Source organism: Sceloporus occidentalis, unplaced genomic scaffold (assembly GCF_023333645.1).
Source record: "Sceloporus occidentalis isolate IW3139 unplaced genomic scaffold, rSceOcc1.0.p SCAF_1, whole genome shotgun sequence".
NCBI classification, from domain to species: Eukaryota; Metazoa; Chordata; class Lepidosauria; order Squamata; family Phrynosomatidae; genus Sceloporus; species Sceloporus occidentalis.
The window spans coordinates 127,996,277-128,014,313 of record NW_028316981.1 but is presented as its reverse complement, the minus strand read 5'-3'; the positions used below and the strand labels follow the sequence as shown (position 1 = coordinate 128,014,313).

At 39.4% G+C, this 18,037-nt stretch overlaps 1 long non-coding RNA gene across 1 annotated transcript in view; it reads right to left on the bottom strand.

Annotated features, from left to right (window-relative positions):
• Positions 1-12,063: 12,063 nt before the first annotated feature.
• LOC149322121 (uncharacterized) overlaps positions 12,064-18,037 on the bottom strand; it is a 241,442-nt gene continuing 235,468 nt past the window's right edge. Inside the window, exons 5-6 of the long non-coding RNA XR_016282107.1 lie at positions 13,549-13,689; positions 12,064-12,118 (exon numbers count right to left, since the gene is read on the bottom strand). This is a non-coding gene — a long non-coding RNA (uncharacterized LOC149322121). The remainder of the gene's footprint in view (positions 12,119-13,548; positions 13,690-18,037) is intronic.

Genomic DNA, 18,037 nt, shown 5'->3' with positions numbered 1-18,037 from the left:
GGATCAGGCATTTTCGTAGCAAACAATGGGTCTCTAATTAAATAGACACAAATCCTTTTTGCATATCCTCCCACCCTCAGGCTTTGCCATTCAACAATACACAGATTAACATAGAAATCACTCCTCCCAACCCAGGGCCACACAGTGTGTGTGTGTGAGTACACACACACACACACACACACACACACACACACACAAATATACCCCACTCACTTCCATACCAGCATTCTCTGAAGATGCCAGTCACAGATGCTGGCAAACGTCAGAAACAAACTCTTCTAGAACATGGCCACATAGCCACCCTCCCCCCCCCCCAAAAAAAAAAAAAACCCATAAAATACTATGGATGCTGGCCATGAGAGCCTTCGACTTTACCAGTTGTTGTTGTGTGCTTTCAAGCTATTTCTGAGTATGGCCCTATTATGGGATTTTCTTGGCAAGATTTGATCAGAGCAGGTTTGCCTTTGCCTCCCTTGCTAACTCCAAAAGAGATTGTAGTGCACAGAAGGCAATAGTAAATTGCTCTTGAAATATTTTATTTTGAAAGCCTTATGTTGAGACAGTCCAAAATGAAACAAGAAGGAGGGCTGTAAGATGAGACTCCCAGGTTGGAAGGTCCTCAACCAGCTACTGGGGAAAAGCAGATGACAAGTATGAGTAGTGCTGTGTCTAATGATACAACTGACTCAAGCCAAAAAGATGTTCAGCTGCTGACATGTGTGAAAGTGAAAGAAAAGTCTAAAGCTGCAAAACATATTCAATCAAGAGAGGCATGGCCCTGAGTTTGCAAGATCTGAGGAGGACAGTTGATGACTGGGACGCTTGGAGGTCTCTCATTAACAGGATTGCCATAAATCTAAATTGACTCAATAGCAAATAACAACAGCAAACCTCAGAAATAAGAGGGTGTTTTTCCTGAGTGACTTCCCCTTTAGCATTCTTTGATTATTTCCCACGTGAGCCATTTTCATCTAGATGCAGTGAACTTAGTTTAAAAAATGGTAATATGGTGGACCCTGCCAGACATCCAATCTGTGTCATTTGAGGCACATTGAAAACTACAGTTGGCCCTCCATATTTGCTGCTTTGACTTTTGCGGATTTGCTTATTCCCAAATTTGATTAATATATTAAATCTAGGAATCTCTAGGCCCTCCAGTGCAACTCTGCTGGAAGTCACATTAGAAGATCTAGAGATTTGTAAAGAAAATGCTTCTCTAAACATCTGTAGGATCTGCAGTGTGATTTTATGTTCAATTCGACCACATGTTGACCATAGAGTCACACAGGAAGACCTAGAGATTCCTAGAGAGGGATTCTCTCAGATAAAATAAATAGTGTTTTTTTTAATTTGTGGTTTTCCACTTTCATGGGGGTCCTACATCCCTAGCCCCAGTGAATGTGAGGGGCCTACTGTAGGACAAAATAAGGAAAGCTTTAAAAACATGTATGTGGTCATAGAAATGACAGGTCACTTTTCATTTTCTGAAAAGATCACACGCGCACACACATACTCATGCATGCACACAAACACAAGCAATGGCTAGTTATCAATGTCATTTATTTGATGGTAGAAGCTGCTTTTGCCAGCAGACACGGAAGAGGGGCCATTGTTCCTTCCTCCTGAAGCTTCCACCATAGTGGCAAATGGTGGCATCCCTCCCTCCTTCCCTTTATTTATATCCAACCCTTCTTCCAGATTGTTAGTTGGATGGTGAATCTGCTTTAGGCTTTTAGTCTCAATTACAAAGAACATTTCCAAAGTGTATGTATGAAGCCTAATTCCAAAATATGCCCCCTAAAAACTGGGTCAGGAGGAGGTTTCAAGTGCTGTGAAGAAGAGAGCTAGAGGGAATATAAACTTGACATTATGATGAATACAGCATTGGGTTTAGTCCAATTAATCCACAATAATATTTGGGCTTCCCAGTGTGAGTGTAGGGTTGAGCCAAAATGACTGGTATGCACACATAGGCTTGTGTCCACAAGTGTTTAAAAATACCTTTGTTTTTCAGCATTTGCTTGCAGACACTGTTCACACTGTTTGGCCACTGTTGAGCAATGTTCTTTTTTCAAACTCTCTGTTTCAAAGAAACATAACAGAGTTTGTATAAGGCAAGTAAACAATGAAGTATAAAAGCACTGTCCATGACTTTGCTCTGTTATCTTCTTCTTCAGAGTTTGTTTCTAGTTCCCAAAGTGCTTCATACACCTATGCCAGCCTGTGAAACTGGGTATCCAGAAAACCCACTTGATTTTCACCTAATAAGTATTTTTCCTCAAATGGGTTGGGTTCTCTGGTCGAGAGATGACCCCTCCCCCCCTTATTTATAAAAGAAATACAAGGAAACCAAACGTGTTTTTTTAAAAGTCATATCCTGGTTTATTGATTTTTAAATATAGTTTCCAGCCACTTGCTAGCATTTCCATCAGAGATGTAGGGAAAATCCCAGATAGCCAGCTGCTTATGCTCAGTCTTTTCAAGGTTTTCTATTTGGATGTTATTTCCATTCTGGACATTGTGATCAACTCAAACTATGGGGAATTTGCACTGTTTGCAGTAAAGACTGACAATATTATCAAAGTCTTGCAAATAGTTATATTCTGGTTCACCATTTTGGAAAGCCATGAAGTTACCAATTTCTAAAATATTTGCACTCTGGGACCTTTCTGCCCATCTGTGAAGTAGTGAACCCTATATCCTACATCTCTGCAAGCATATGAATGCTATTTTTAATATAAGCAAACCTCAGTGGGCACCAATGCCATCTGTTGCGTGTTTTCACACTCAATTTGTATGGATCTGAATCTTTTGAAGAAGCAAGTTTTAAATAATTTCTCATCTGGAAGATGGTCCATTTCCCATGCAGTTTTTGTCACTATGTGTGTGTTATATATAAACCTTCTTTTTCATTGTAGTAGTTGTTGTGTGACTTCAAGTCAACTCTAATTTAGGTTGATTCTATTGTGCAGTTTTCTTGGCAAGATTTAGTCAGAGGAAGTTTATCATTGCCTTTCTGAAAGTCAGAGAAAGTGTAATTTGCTTAATATCACCCAGAAGGTTTTCATGCCTGAGCAGGGATCTAACCCCTGGCTTCCCAAGTCCTAGTCCAACACTTAAACGACTACACCATGCTTGCTTTCATATCCCTTCTAGGTTCTCTTGACAGATCACTGAAATCACACTCTGGAGGTGCTGAGTTTGTTTCTACAGAACCTTTCAAAGGCCTGTTACAGACTGCCAAAATAAAGCTGCTTCGGGTCTCTTTGGAGGTATGCTATTTAAATGATGCATGGGTCCTAAGAGTCCAGAGGTCGCGCCAAAGCCACACTCCATTCTTAAGCACTGGAGTGCAGCTTTGGTGCAGCTTCCGAATTCTTAGGATGCATGCATCATTTAAACAGTATACCTCCAAAGAGACCCGAAGCAGCTTTATTTTGGCAGTCTGTAACAGGCCAAAGTCTCTAAGGTACAAATGTTCTCTGATCTCTACTCACTTTATGGGTCAAGGAAAGCATGGAACCATCTTGTGTTTTCTCTGAAAGTTCTGATTGAGAGGGGCCATCTGTGTAATTTTGTCAATGCCTTAATTCCATCAAAATACTGTGTCTAACACAATGATGGCAAAGGAGTCTGAGAATACAATCGTGTATATCATTATAGGAAATCAAGTCACCGCTCAGTCACCTCCCTGGCCCAATTTAAACGGGAGTTGAAGACCCACCTGTTTAACATCGCATTCCCCGATTAGTCCTTATAGGCCCCCCCGCCATAAAGGCCGCACAGGCAATGGTTTGCTAACCCGGGGGCATTTGTTGTTGTTTTTCTTTTTGTATTGTTTTGTATTTTAACATTGTATATTGGAATTTTTATGTAATTTTATCTGTTGTGAACCGCCCTGATCTTTGGAAGGGCGGTATACAAATAAACCATTTATGAAGTAGCAGTGAAGGCCAGAGATGGTGAAAGCAAAGAAGAATGGTGCAGAGAAAATATGGCACTAAGAGAACCAACAGGTACTGAACAGGTCTGAACCATGAACATTCAGTAAATGTATACAGGAGAATATATATCTGGTGGAGAGTAATGCTCAGTCTGGCTATATGAAATATACTGATTTCAGAGCAAATATGAAAAAGAGAATATTCAGTTAAACTATGCGTTAGCTTCTGCCTATGAAATCAACTTTCCATAGGTTGATTTACTGTGTGATTGGTAAGAGAACTGAAGGTCAACTTATGCTAAGGTTTTTTGCCATCCTTTGTAGTTGAAATAATGTGTTCACATCAGTTTCTGCAATGGCTACCTTAATTATGGAATGCTTGGCAGGCAGCTTAACCAGCACAGTGACATATCTTTGTGCTTGGCTGGGTGCTCTTGCCTCTTGGCATGATTTTCTTTTTTTGCCCTTTGCCTCCAGCTTCATTTGCCCTTGCAGCACTTCAAACTGATTGGCTGTGATGACCCTTGTGATATTGTTGATCCATGATGACATCACATCAACAGTAATGTTGGGAAGTCATCAAGTGTAGAGATGCAAGGTGAGATCAAAGATGAAAAGAAAAAAGTGAAAGAAAGATAGCAGACTAGAGAAATAGTTGCCAGCTAGGGAGCAAAGTGTGCTGAGCAATATCAAAACTTCAGCTAAGAAAAACAGTAGGAAAATGTGGCAAAGTTAGACACCCACAGCAATGAACATTGAATTATTTTTTAAAAAATATATTTTTAATTGATTCTCTTTGGAAACCAACTTGGGGTCCAGTCTGGGAAGAAAAGATACTTGCAAATGAAGCAAACAAATAAACTGGATAATTGTGCCTCAAAAAGGTGCATGTAGCAGGAGCTGGTTGGGTTTTGGCTTGCTAATGCACACTGATGCAGCCCTAAGACACTCTCTCAGTATAACCATTCACCACTCTGATAGTATTATAGTTATGTGCTGAGTGCCAACCATAATGATGTTTACATATTGTACATTAAAATTAACAGCTTTTGAAGCCAAGGATGCCAACAAAACAAAGCAAACTGCCACCACAGACAGCCCATGCCATGTACTAGCAATTACTCAGAAGTTGCCTTTCTACTTATTTGCTCAAAATTTCAACACCAATTAGTAGTCTGCATTTTTGCAAAGCCAGCCAGCACTAGGGGACATCTTTCATTCCTGCTATCAATTCTAGTATGCTTCGTTTCTGCTATCAATTCTAGTATGTTTTAATTTAGTGAAGAGGGAAAACATACTTTTTTTTTTAATTTTTAGCTTCAGGGATGCTACAGGCAACCACAAATGTCCCTTGAGGTGAGTCATATTTGCTCGTTTAAGAAGCGGACTATTCTATTGCAATAATTGGATTTAGCATCCCCTTCTTTTAAAGAGAAAAGAATAGCTTATTTGAACAGTTGAATATTTAGGAATGTGGCTTTTCACCCAGTGGACCTGCCTCTGACTCAGTACTTAATTGGAATGAAACCCAAAAGAGAAAGAGGAATAGAAAATTGTACCAGCAATGTATTAAACCTACCTATAGACAGTCGCTTTTACATTTACTGGGAATCCTGCAAAATAAGATGTATCCTGTTAGGAATAAAACTATGGCCTCATTCCTGTTTCTAGTCCCAGCTAGACCTACTGAGCCAATGGGATTTACCTATGTGTTGACTCACCATTCAGCAAGTGATTCCATAGTGGAATCTATGTGGGATTAACCAATATAATTCTGGCTAAGATTCACCCATTTCCAGACTCTAAGGGGCAGTACAGACGGACGGCTCCGTGCTGCCCATCTTTGCCCCGGGTCTGTGCTGCAGCATCCGCATGCTGCAGCACAGACACACTGTCTAAAAGGAGCTGCTTTAGATGGCTCCTTTTTTGGGCCATCATAAGGGCTGCAATGCAGCCCTGTGACGGCTCTTCCACCCAGAACAGTTTGGATACTCGGGCTCCCGCACGTCATGGATGCATGGCCCGTGTGGGTGGGGCTACACAATCATGGTGGTGCCCACATGTACCAGGGCTCAGGAGCATGCAGTTGATGCACTCTCCTGAACCCTAGTTTTGGCCCCATGATGGTGCTTCCCACCCATCTGTACTGGACCTAAAACTCAAATTCACTCTGACTGTGATCTACTCTATGAATTTAGCCTATGAAACTCCTTCCACAATGAACTTGGATAGTCTTGGGCGGTATATAAATAAAACCTATTATTATTATTATTATTATTATTATTATTATTATTATTATTATTTAAGGTACCAGGAAACCCTTTGTTTCTCTGATCCATAATGTGTGTCTACCATATCCAGTCCCAGATATTCATTTGGAAATATTGAACTTTTAAAATATCTAAGCTTGCAGTCTCAGATTGTGTGGGACTTAGGTTTTTAATACAACAGGGCTGAATGGCTGCTGTTCTAAGTATACATAATTTGGAGTTATTTTCCACTTCAGTTTTACTTCAGGTTTGCTCTCAGGCTCTGAGTCCCTTCAGATGTCCTGCTATAGTTTATAGACATATGCTTGTATGCTCATAGAAATTTGATTAAGGAAGAGCTTCTGAATCCGCTGCACAAGCTGCTAAATTCTATAGCGGAGAAAGGAACTCCATCCTCGTGGAGTAATGCAACAATAGTAGTTATACCTAAAGAAGGTAAAGACAGACTTTCAGTCAAAAATTACAGACCAATATCTCTCCTGAACACCGATTATAAAATTTTCACTACGATACTAGCGGAGAGGTTCAAAAATATTTTGATTAAGACAATTAAGAAGGAACAAAATGGCTTTCTACCAGGGAGGCAGGCAAAGGAGAACATTAGAGTACTAATAAACATTCTGGAATACTACAATATAAATAGACAAAGGAAACTTGCTTTGCTTTTTGTTGATGCCGAAAAGGCATTCGACAATATAAAATGGACCTTTATATTTGAAGTGCTAAAAAGAATGGAAATGGGGGATAAGTTTATAGATAACATTAAACAATTATACTGTCATCAATCTGCTCAGATAAAAATTAATGGGGAAAAATCAGAGCCCATTAACATCTATAAGGGCACTAGACAAAGCTGCCCCCTTTCTCCACAGCTGTTTATTAATTCTATAGAGGTCCTAATCAATGCAATAAGGGAGAATACAAAAATAAAAGGTAACAGAATAAAAGGAAAAGAGAGGAAAATACTCGCATATGCGGACGATCTGGTAGCAATCTTAGAGGAGCCATCAAAAGGAATCGAAAACTTAATGTGCGAATTCAAAGAATTTGGTAAATTTGCTGGTTTTAAAGTTAACAAAGAAAAAACACATTTACTCACTAAAACATGGGGGGAAAAAAGAAGAGGAAAAATTAGGTAACAAAACAGGATGCACAATATCAAAGAAAATTAAATATTTGGGTATCTGGTTTACCAATAACAATATGAAACTTTATGAAAACAACTATAAAGAGAAATGGAAGGAACTGCACAGGGACCTGCTGAAATGGAATAAATTAAGTTTATCAATTTTAGGGAAAATCTCCCTTATAAAAATGACCCTGCTTCCTAAACTCTTGTTTTTGCTTTACAATTTACCAATTATTATTAAGGAAGATCCTCTAAGTCAATTGACTAAAGAGATGAGGAAATTCATTTGGAAAGGGGGAAAACCAAGAATAAAATGGCTGGTCTTAAAGGAAAGTAAGGAAAGGGGTGGTTATGCATTGCCTGATCTTAAATTATATATGTGGGCCTGTAAACTAAACTGGATCCAGGAGTGGATTAAAGCTGGAAGACGTAGATTTGTTGGTTCTTGAGGGCAAAGGTTTAAAACGAGGATGGCATGCCTATCTACTATATAAAGATCAGAAGCTAGATAAGGAATTTCGAAGTCATTATATAAGGAGGGCTTTAATGTCATCTTGGAGAAAAATTAAGGAGAAATTCTACAATAAGCTGCCCTTATGGACTTCGACACAGGAAGCTTTTTTCATGAGAAGGAACCCAGAGTCGAAATGGCTCACATATGGAATTATAACAAAGATGGATAAAAAGGGAAAACTAATATTAAAAGAAAGGGAAGAGTTAAGTAAGGATGGCTACAATCTAAACTGGATAGAATATCTACAGATTAAATCGAAATTTAAGGAAGACAATAAGACTAGGGGGATAGAAATGATAACAAACGAGCTGGATGAAGTGTGGTGGAAACCTCAAAAAAAGAAAATAGCAAGATTTTATAAAATTCTTTTAAAAAGAGATCTGGAAAAAGAAATAATAAAAGAAAACATGATAAGGTGGGCACAAGACATAGGACATAACATAGCATACGAGGAATGGCTAAAAACGTAGGAGAGAACAAACAGCTTCACCGCCTCTCAAGCTCTCAAAGAGAACTTTTTAAAAATCTCTAATAGATGGTATCTCACCCCAGCAAAAATTAAGAAGATCTATAAATCACCAGAAATAAAATGTTGGAGGTGTGGGAAAAGTGGAGGTACATTATTACATATGTGGTGGACATGTGGAAAGGTTAAGAAATTTTGGTTTAAGGTGCATGAGGTAATTCAGCAAACATTTTCACTGCAATTCAATTGTTCACCTGAGTTTTACTTGTTAAATATGTTACCAGCGTTAGACAGAAAGATAGAGAAAAACACTGGAGAGTATTCTTGTATCTGATTACAGCGGCAAGGCTCATGGTTGCAAAAAACTGGAAAAACAACAGCTCTATATTAATAGAAGACAGGATGATAAAAGTACAGGAGCTAAAAGAAATGGACAGACTTACAAAAATTTTAGAAAATAAATTGGATATGGACTTAAAAGAAGAATGGCTCCCAGTAACTCTTTTTTGGGGAAGGACATTTAACATAAAACATGATTTACTTTTATAAAATTAAAAATAGAAAGATTTAAGAAAAAGTATAAAGGATTTGAGTATATAGATGTAGGGATATTTTTTGGGGGGGTTTATCTTTTTTTTTTCTTTTTTCTGTAGACTAAATAACAATCTCTATTTATGTATGATATGCAAACTTTGGCTAATATTGTTGACAATGTAATATGTGTAAGAATAATAAAATTTAATAAAAAAAGAAATTTGATTATGAATGATGGGATATGTTCTCATAGGGTTAGGATGGTATCAGGGCTCTCCTTCCTTGAAATGGCTAATGAGCAGATGTTGGGGGAGCAGAGATGGCACTGAGAGTTTCAAGGTCATAGGAACAGCTGATAGGGGGTAGGAAGGAGGAGTGACCCTGGGGATGACATAATGTGAAAGTGTTTCAGTCTATGGGTGAATGTGGTATCAGCCTGCTCAATGGCATCACTAGGGTTGGCATCACCTGGTACAGTAACTCTTGGTGTCGCCTCCTCCACTGACCTCCTCCCACTACACACCACACAGAATCCTTAGTAATGTTTTTGTACTAATGTTACTCATAAATCATATTTCCCATATATCACTGAGTGAAATGGCAGTAGCTGTGACATAAACAACTAGCAAAACTTTTAAGTTACAATATCATGTGTAGAGCCTATATATATTTACATGGACATAGTGTCATGTAGTCAAAGGACAATTTGGTAAGATGTTATGTTTTTAAAGAAAATTTAAAAAGAATATATATATATATATATATATATATATATATATATATCATTTTAAATTTTTTAAAAAATAAATTTCAAATTGAAATATCTTTTAAAAAATTAAAAACCTGAAGCTTTTCCTTTCTCCTCCCATTGAGCTTCACCCCATTCATACCATATCCAGCATTTTAAAGAGACACGGGTGAATGCCACAGCCCCTTTCTGCCAAAAGGGAGGCATTTGGGGAGCAGTAGTGTTAATTCTCCCTTAGGCTGTCACTTGATGTGGCCCACATCCCCTGCACCCCAACAGTGATGCCCCTAAGCCTGTTCAAAGTTTGAATTGCTAAGTGCTTTAATTGCACTGTATAGCTGCTTAAGCCTGACAACTTAAATCTGTTGGATACATCTTTGATCTCTGAATAAAGTTTTCTTAGGCCCAGTACACATGGGTCAAAAGTGCCGTGGTATGTGAGCATAAGACTGCAGCTACATTTATTTAGCAAATACAACATGCTTTCCAGTGCTTTGCTCAATTGTGCTGATCTTCCATCATTAAGACCTTAGCTTTGTTAAAATGCTTTGCACCTGTTTTGCTGATATTCTCCCAAAGAACAGAAAAAATTAGTTGACCCATTTATTGAAATTCACATGTCACCTAAAGCAAAGTACATCAAACACAAAGCCTCACTGTAAAGTAAAGTACAGTGATGGTGCAAAGTCTCAACAAAGTATAATTCCTCCTAAATACCATTGAGTCAATAGGACTTACTCCCATAAAGTGCAATAAGGAAAAAGAGGGACTAGAGCTCTGGATGAATGGAAGCTATTGAAAAACCAGAGAAATTGTGAAAGGATAAAAGCAGCTACAAAAATTTGTTAAAAGATCTAAAAATTTAGAACTTTCCCATTGACTGCATATTATTTCTGCACTACAATTACATTGCCAGCTAACAATGGCTATTTGGGCATAGTATTTCAGCACTGCAATTTGAAAATGGCATGTGGTGACACAGCTACAGAAGGTACTACTCAAATCCTAACCTCTTTTTTCCAGTGGTGGTCTTTAGTCTGCAAACTACACTTTCTCCCATTTATAGCTAATGGCAGGCCAAAATTAAACAGTCATGGTACTTATAAATCCAACTCGGAAAATGCCATCATGTATTTTTAATCTAGCTACCTCATCACAGAATAATAAAATGAAAGGATTGCTGAGTTTGACTGGCATTTGTAAGTAGCATATGAAAGGGGCTAATAGAGGGAGAAAATTAGTTGCATTTATCATCTTAACTACATTCATATTACACTCACGATTCAATTGTTTAAAAATTAATCCTTAAGAACAGCTTTTTTAAGTTTAAGCATTCCAAACAATTGTAATTTATTCTCTGAACAAATGCTATTTGTAAAAGATTAAAAAAGAGAAACTTCAATGCATTGTATGAATAAATGACCTATTCTTCAAGTATTTGAAATAAATAGCATTTAATACGTTGTATCTTGTGTACATCACAAGAGTGAAAAAATCCTGAAACCTAATGCTAGATATCTCAAATATATATTCTCTTACCAGAAGGCAGTTTCATGGGCACACTGTGTTGTACCATTTTGGAAAGTAGTTGTTGTTGTTGCTGCTGCGTGTCTTCTGACTTATGGTGACCCACAGAAAAACTTTTCATGGGGTATTCTTGACAAGGTTTGTTCAGAAGAGGTTTGCCAATGCCTTCCTCTGGGGCTTAGAACATGTGCCTTGCCCAAGATCACCCAGTGGATGAAAACTGAACCCTAGTCTCCAGAGTTGTAGTCCAGCTCAAACCACTATGCCACACTGGATCTCAACTTTGGGAAGACCTAAGACCATTTACATTAACAAGGAGGTCAGTGTGACCAGTGACAACCTGTCTAGCGCTCTTGCTGTTCCTAACCAACCTACATAGCTACCTTACACCAGGTCAAACCATTGGTCCATCTAGCTCAGCTCTGTTGATATAAAATGACAGCAACTCAGTTTCAGAAAGGACCTAGAAATTGTTTAGGAACTGGACAAGAGGTCACCCCTAGAAGCCTAGGAGACTATTGTCCTGTCTGCACTGGTGTGGGGCAGCCCAGAACATCCAGGGTCTGGAGTTTCTCCATTGCAAAAGCCCTCCACTCTGACAGCAGGCAGCTGCATGCACGTCCCACTGAACTACCCGACAAATGGTTGGGTGCCTCATTTTGACCTCAAAGTGAACAAATGGCGGCAGAAGCTGACACAATGGACAGCAGAGCGGAACACATTTCAAACGGCCACCTGGTGTCAGAATCTGTTTTATGAGGGGCATATGCCAGTTCTGATGCTAAACAGGCTTGTACCAGAACTGGGGTGTACAGCAGAGACAGGCAGACTGGCCTTAACAGACGCAAAGAGAAGGGGACTAACAAGGGGCTGAAAGGACTGGATGGAGAAGCTTTATGGGGTCCATAGGCCACCTACCTAGGTCCTATTTTGAACATAATTTTCCACTTCATGATGCTCGTCATGTTCCATGCTTTTCCAACATCTCTGCACACAAAATATATAAAAGCATCAATTCCATTTAAATTGGTTTTTATGTCTTTTAGTCCATTATTCATCTATATTTCACTGTAAACATTCCTGGCTCAGTTCTAGGTTCAAAGAATTTATCATGCTGTTTCTAACCTATAGAGAGCCTATTGGTGCTCATGTGACTGATTCTGGGACCCGTTTACCTATTTTCTAACCTTTTCTGCCCCAGACAAAACACACAATTCTCTTATGTGTTACATCTTCAGAACTCTGATAGGACACCCTGTTCAAAAAAGCAAATTGATATTAACAGGTGGAAGCAAAGAAATTATCTTCCTTTTAATTTTTTTTAAAATCTGTGTCTTCATAATGAACTTATGGGACAGTTGAAGAAATGACACAGAGACAAATACTCTTGCCCAAAGCTCACTTGTGAATTCATAGGTGCATGTGGCTAAATTGAAGTCTCTGTTACAAGTTCAGAATCAGATCCCTAGTGGGATATAAATGCTAGAATTCAGGAAAGCTCTGGATCTGTATGTCAGCTATTGGAAGAATTATTGCAAGTCACATGCTTTCAGATCTCATTCAGATAATCTTTAGATGCTGTTAAACAGCCTGTGAGTTGCCAGCTGCTGAACTTCATATCTAAATTATCTACTGGCTATGTTAGCCACTGTCTTCTCTTGTATCTTGTGGACCAAAATTAAAGCCATTAAAGCCACAGCAAGTAGAAGAGAAGAGCAGCACTGGTCCAGGGCACTGGTAGACAGGAAGGACCATGGGTTAATGGAAAAAGTATATGCTTCACATGCCAAAGTTTACAGGTTTAATCCCTTGCATCTTTAGGTAGGGCTGAGAAAGAATCCCATCTACAACCACTTTGGCCACTCAGTCATCTGGGGTGAGGAATCCCTGGCACATACTATAGATTGATCCGAATTCATGCAGTGTAGAGAAGAAGCCCATGCTGGTGGCTCTGCTCCATCTCCCTGGCAACAGGGTAGGTGAACAGGAGCTGTTCCAATGTTTGGCAAAACTTTTAGCAGACCCTTTCCAACCACCCCACCCTCAGTGTGATGATAGCAAGGCCACAGCTAGTGAAGTAATTGCCCAGGACAGCTGCTGTTGCTGGGGTGTGAAGATTTCTAGCCATTATGAACAGAGGAAGAAAAAAGATCCTATACCCTTAGATCTCACCAGTTTCACTAAGCTGTCCCTTTCCTGGCCAACATAGGGCTCCAGGAGAAACAATTCGCTTTCTAACATGAGCCCCCTGCATTGTTTAACATTTTAAAAAATGCACACACTTTCAAAAATAGAAGTGGACTGGCCACTTTTGGTTTTCTTTTGGGGGTTTGTGGGGCATTTTTTGGCAGTCAAATGCAGCCCCCAGAGCATCTCAGGGCAGAAAATTGGTCCTTTTATTTACAATAGTTGCCCACCTCAAGCTAGAGTTTGTCCACTTTTGGCTGTAGCTCCACTCACTTAGCTGGCTCCTTCACTTTTGCTCTGGCTCCACCTGTTAGTACAGTAGTTCCAGTCACCAACTCATCCCTTCCCCGCACACACTGGCCAACAGTCTTCTGTAAATTAAAAAAAAAACCTGGTGTAAACAACACTAAACTAGGTAAACTATTGATCTAAAATGGGTATGAAAGGATACCTCATGTTCTTGTTGAAAGGTATCAGCAGCATCTCAGGTGATTCAAGGCTTTGTGTCTTCTGACATCCTTCAAACAACATGGGGCCCACCAAACCAAGGAATGCAGGTGGCCAACAACTGACACAGAGCTTTCTTAGTATAGTAGGCTCTTGGTATTTGCTGGGATTTGGTTCCAGGACCCTCCATGGATACCAAAATCTGTGGATACTCAAGTTCCATTAAAAACAATGAGATAGTAAAGTGGTAAATTCAAACAAAAATCCACCAAACAGTGATACCTTTATTGGCCAACAAAAACGCACAATATACATGTTGCAGACAAGGTGTTACAAATCAAACAGGAGAAAAAAACCTGAAGATACAGGCCTATGACTAACATCTTCAATTTTTTTCTCCTGTTTGGTTTGTAACACCTTGCCTGATGAAGAAGCCAGTGAAGCTTTGAAAGTCTGCAACGTGTGCATTATACATTTTGGTTGGCCAATAAAGGTATCACTGTCTGGTGGATTTTTGTTTGAATTTGCTAAATGGCCAACACAGCTCCCCCTGGATATTTTATAGTAAAATGGTGTCCCTTATATAAATAGCACAATCAAGGTTTGTATTTTACAATTTATATATTTTACAAATGTTTTCAAGCCTTGGATGGTTGAATCCATAGATAAAGAATCTGTGGATGTGGGCCACCTGTATTAGTCAAGTGGCAAACCCCTTCCTTTTATTGATCCTCATATCCCATCTGCTGGGGCCATCTTGAACAGACAGTGGGCTGGCCTGGTGGGTCAAAAGTGACCCAGGCCTATATTAATCAGAGATTGAACTGGGTGACAGTGAATTCATAGACAAACTTGGAGGTCTCCTGCCTTGTGCCAAAATGCAGAAGAAGAGGCAAAAATGTTTTCTGGACAATGGTGGCACTTTCCCAAAATCTCTGCTTCGGGGAAGCCCTGCTTTGAGGAAAATAATAGTTGGTGTTATTGGCAGGCGGTGGAATTCCCGATTGCCCTCTCCCCACTGATTGTGATTCTCTCCATTCATGCAGTTGAAGAGCCAGTCTGTTTTTCTAATTAAGCTGCCTGAACAACAGTAAAAGCACACAATTAGCCCTGAGTCATACTGGCATGTGCCCCCCTTCTTCTAAATACTGCTGCCAAGCCCTCATGTGACACATAGAGATGTCAGTTGCTCACTCCGTTAAGCTAAGCTCCACATGTTGGTTTGATGGGAGGAGCTGCTGACCCTCTTGGTAATTACTCAGTCTAACAGCTTAACTAACATGCAAATTCCTCTGTTGAATGACAGGTAAGCAGTGTGAGGCCCCTGACTTCTGCTGGCAGAGGGGAGTGGGAAAAATACGAGAGGGTGGGCACTGACATAGATGTAAAAGCGTGTGTCAATTGCTGATCTAATGCAGCTTCGAAGTATGACATGATTCATTAGCTTTATTTCATGCTCAGGGTAACGAAGTTGTGGTAGCTGTGTTAATTAAGTGGGGAGGGAACAGGGTGGAACTTGGCAAGCCTAAGTCAGTTGGCATGGCACAGGGATCCCTGAGGGGCAGGGCTGCTCCAAATCACAGTCCTTCCAGGTCTGTCACGATTTCACACCCAGAGTCTCCACTCTAAGTGGGAAAGAGAGGCAAGGCTGTTTTGTTTTTTTACTTACCTACAACTGCTCAGCTCTTTAGGGCCCAGGGCCCATTTTTGAAATTGGAGGAAAACAAAAAGAAAGCAATATTTTGTGGGGTGGCTGAAAGACAGAATGATTTTGTTCAAGATTTGCAAAACTAAACCATAACGGGCTCATGTAAACTGACAGTCTTTCTCCTTGGCATTTGAATGTGAAATTACAATTAAGTTCCATTAGTAGGACTGCTGCCCATGGTGTTGTATAGTCTTTAGTAATATTTTAATATCTCCTGAACACAGACTCTCCTGAGCTATGAATTTTAGGGATGGGGGGACAGCATGGTGTAGTGGTTTGAGCATTAGACTATGACTCTGGAGACCCCTCTTTGAACAAATCTTGTCAAGAAAACCCTGTGATAGGTTCGCCTTAAGGTTGCCATAAAAGGAAGCTACTGGAAGACACACAACATCAAATTATAGGGATGGCAAAAAACTGTCAGTTTTACTTTCTCCTTCATATGTATTTTTTATAATCTCAATTTATTTTGGTCTTGAATATGAAGAAATGTGGATGACCTTGTGTTCAAAGCATAATTGGCAAAAAATAAAAATAAAATAAAATACCATATTGGCATTGCCAATTAGATACAACTGTTCCAAACAGGAGAGCCCAAACATGGACTATATAGTACCTGTTTGCCCTTGAGGAGTTTCTCAAAAAGACAGAGATGGCAACCTAGTTCTGATTAAGAAACCTGGGTGACAACACTGGGATGTGACATATCATTATCAACACACTTCATAAATAAGAAAGTATTTTTTGCTGGGCTTGGCATAACAAAAATTCTCTTGGCCACAACCTTGGCCTCTACAATATGGATATCATGATTACATATTTCATCTGCATTGGCATTAGCAGGGTATTTCCCCCCTCCTTAAATTTTTACAATCTTAACACTCTTTCACATACACTTTTTAGCATGAAATAATATATAACTTAGAAAGGTCATGAACATGTCTTTTGTTTTGAATGCCCAAACACAACTCAATTAGATTTCTTATTTTCTATAGGGCAGCAATTTTTTCTACATGAATGAAGACCCCCCCCCCATTAAAACGAATCAGGAAGTTTTCTCTGTGGATAATGGGAGTGCATTCTATTTTGTTTTTATCTAACTGCTTTCCCAAATTACATTAATTACTATGATTTCTGGCAGAGAAGGCTAAATATCTTACAAAACTGTAACTCCCAGAAGTCCATAGCATTGAGCCATGGCATTTGTGCAGCACAGTGTGCATTTGTGCAGTGCAGATTAGAAACCCAAGTTTTAGCTGATTCAACACAAAACACTTTGTGCCTGCTGAAAGTTTTACAACTTTCTTAACAGCTGTTCCTAGTTTACATCCAAAATCCAAATCACAAAAGGACTATTATCGATCTTGCCCTGCCTGCTTCTGAAACAAAAAAAATGCAACAGCATAAAAATGAATAGATCTCTGTAGGAAAGTCAAATTATGGCCACAAGCAAACTGTAAAGGTAGATTAAAACAGAAATGCAAACACCTTTGAGGGCAATGGTTCCTCCAGGTAAAGGACATTATACAGTTTTGTTGGACAACCTACTTCCACCTGCAGCCTGGCAGCTCCATGTTGTGTACAGTCTATTTTAAACTGCTTTCTCTAGCAACCTCCACAAACTGAGAGGACCACCACAATGAAAGATCAAGCTGCTCCCCATTACAGCAGACTTCAGCTTCATCTGAATTGCAGAATTAATGCAGTTGACACCACTATAATTGCCCTGGCTCAGTGCTCAGGAATTCTTGGATGCGTAGTTTTGTGAGCTATTTTAGCCTTCTTTGTCAGAGAAATCTGTGTCACAACAAACGACAAATCCCAGGGTTCCATAGGATTGAGCAGTGGCAGTTAAAGCAGTGTCAAATTGCATTAATTTTGCAGTGTGGCAGCAGCCGTTGATGCTCAAAAGAGGCTTAATACATTTTTGACAAGTACCATTACTCCTTTAGGATCATCAGGTCTGCCAGCTATCTTTTTCATCCTTCATTAAAATGAGAAAAGGGATGATTAGCAAAACAATCTGTAAATGAAAGCTGCGTGTTATATTTTATCTTTCAGGATGACAGAAAGTAGATTCAGCTATACCTATGGTGTAAACCATGAAATCATTGGAATACTTGTCAGAATGGGCACAAGGTCCAGAGCCTACTTTTCACTTGTTATTGAAGACAGATACAAGGCAATCACATGTGTGTGTGCATTTGCCTTCAAGTCACTTGTCAACTTATGGCAACCCCATGAAGTTCATAGAGTTTTCTTAGGCAAGTACTATTCTGGTGTTTTTTCCAATTCCTTTCTTTGAAATATAGCCTACAGCACCTGGTGTTCATTGGCCGCCTCCCGTCCAAGTACTAACCAAGGCTGAGCCTGCTTAGGTTCCAAGATCAGACAGCATCTGCTGCCTTAAGGTAATCAGAGAGCCCTGTAATTCTGAACCAATTCTAAAGAGTTTGTCTCAAGGCCAACTTATATGATCCTAAAATATTAACCTTGACCTTGAGTTTGTATATTTGTTTATAGGGAAAAATCAGGCCCAGGAATGAAAACATCAGCACACTCCA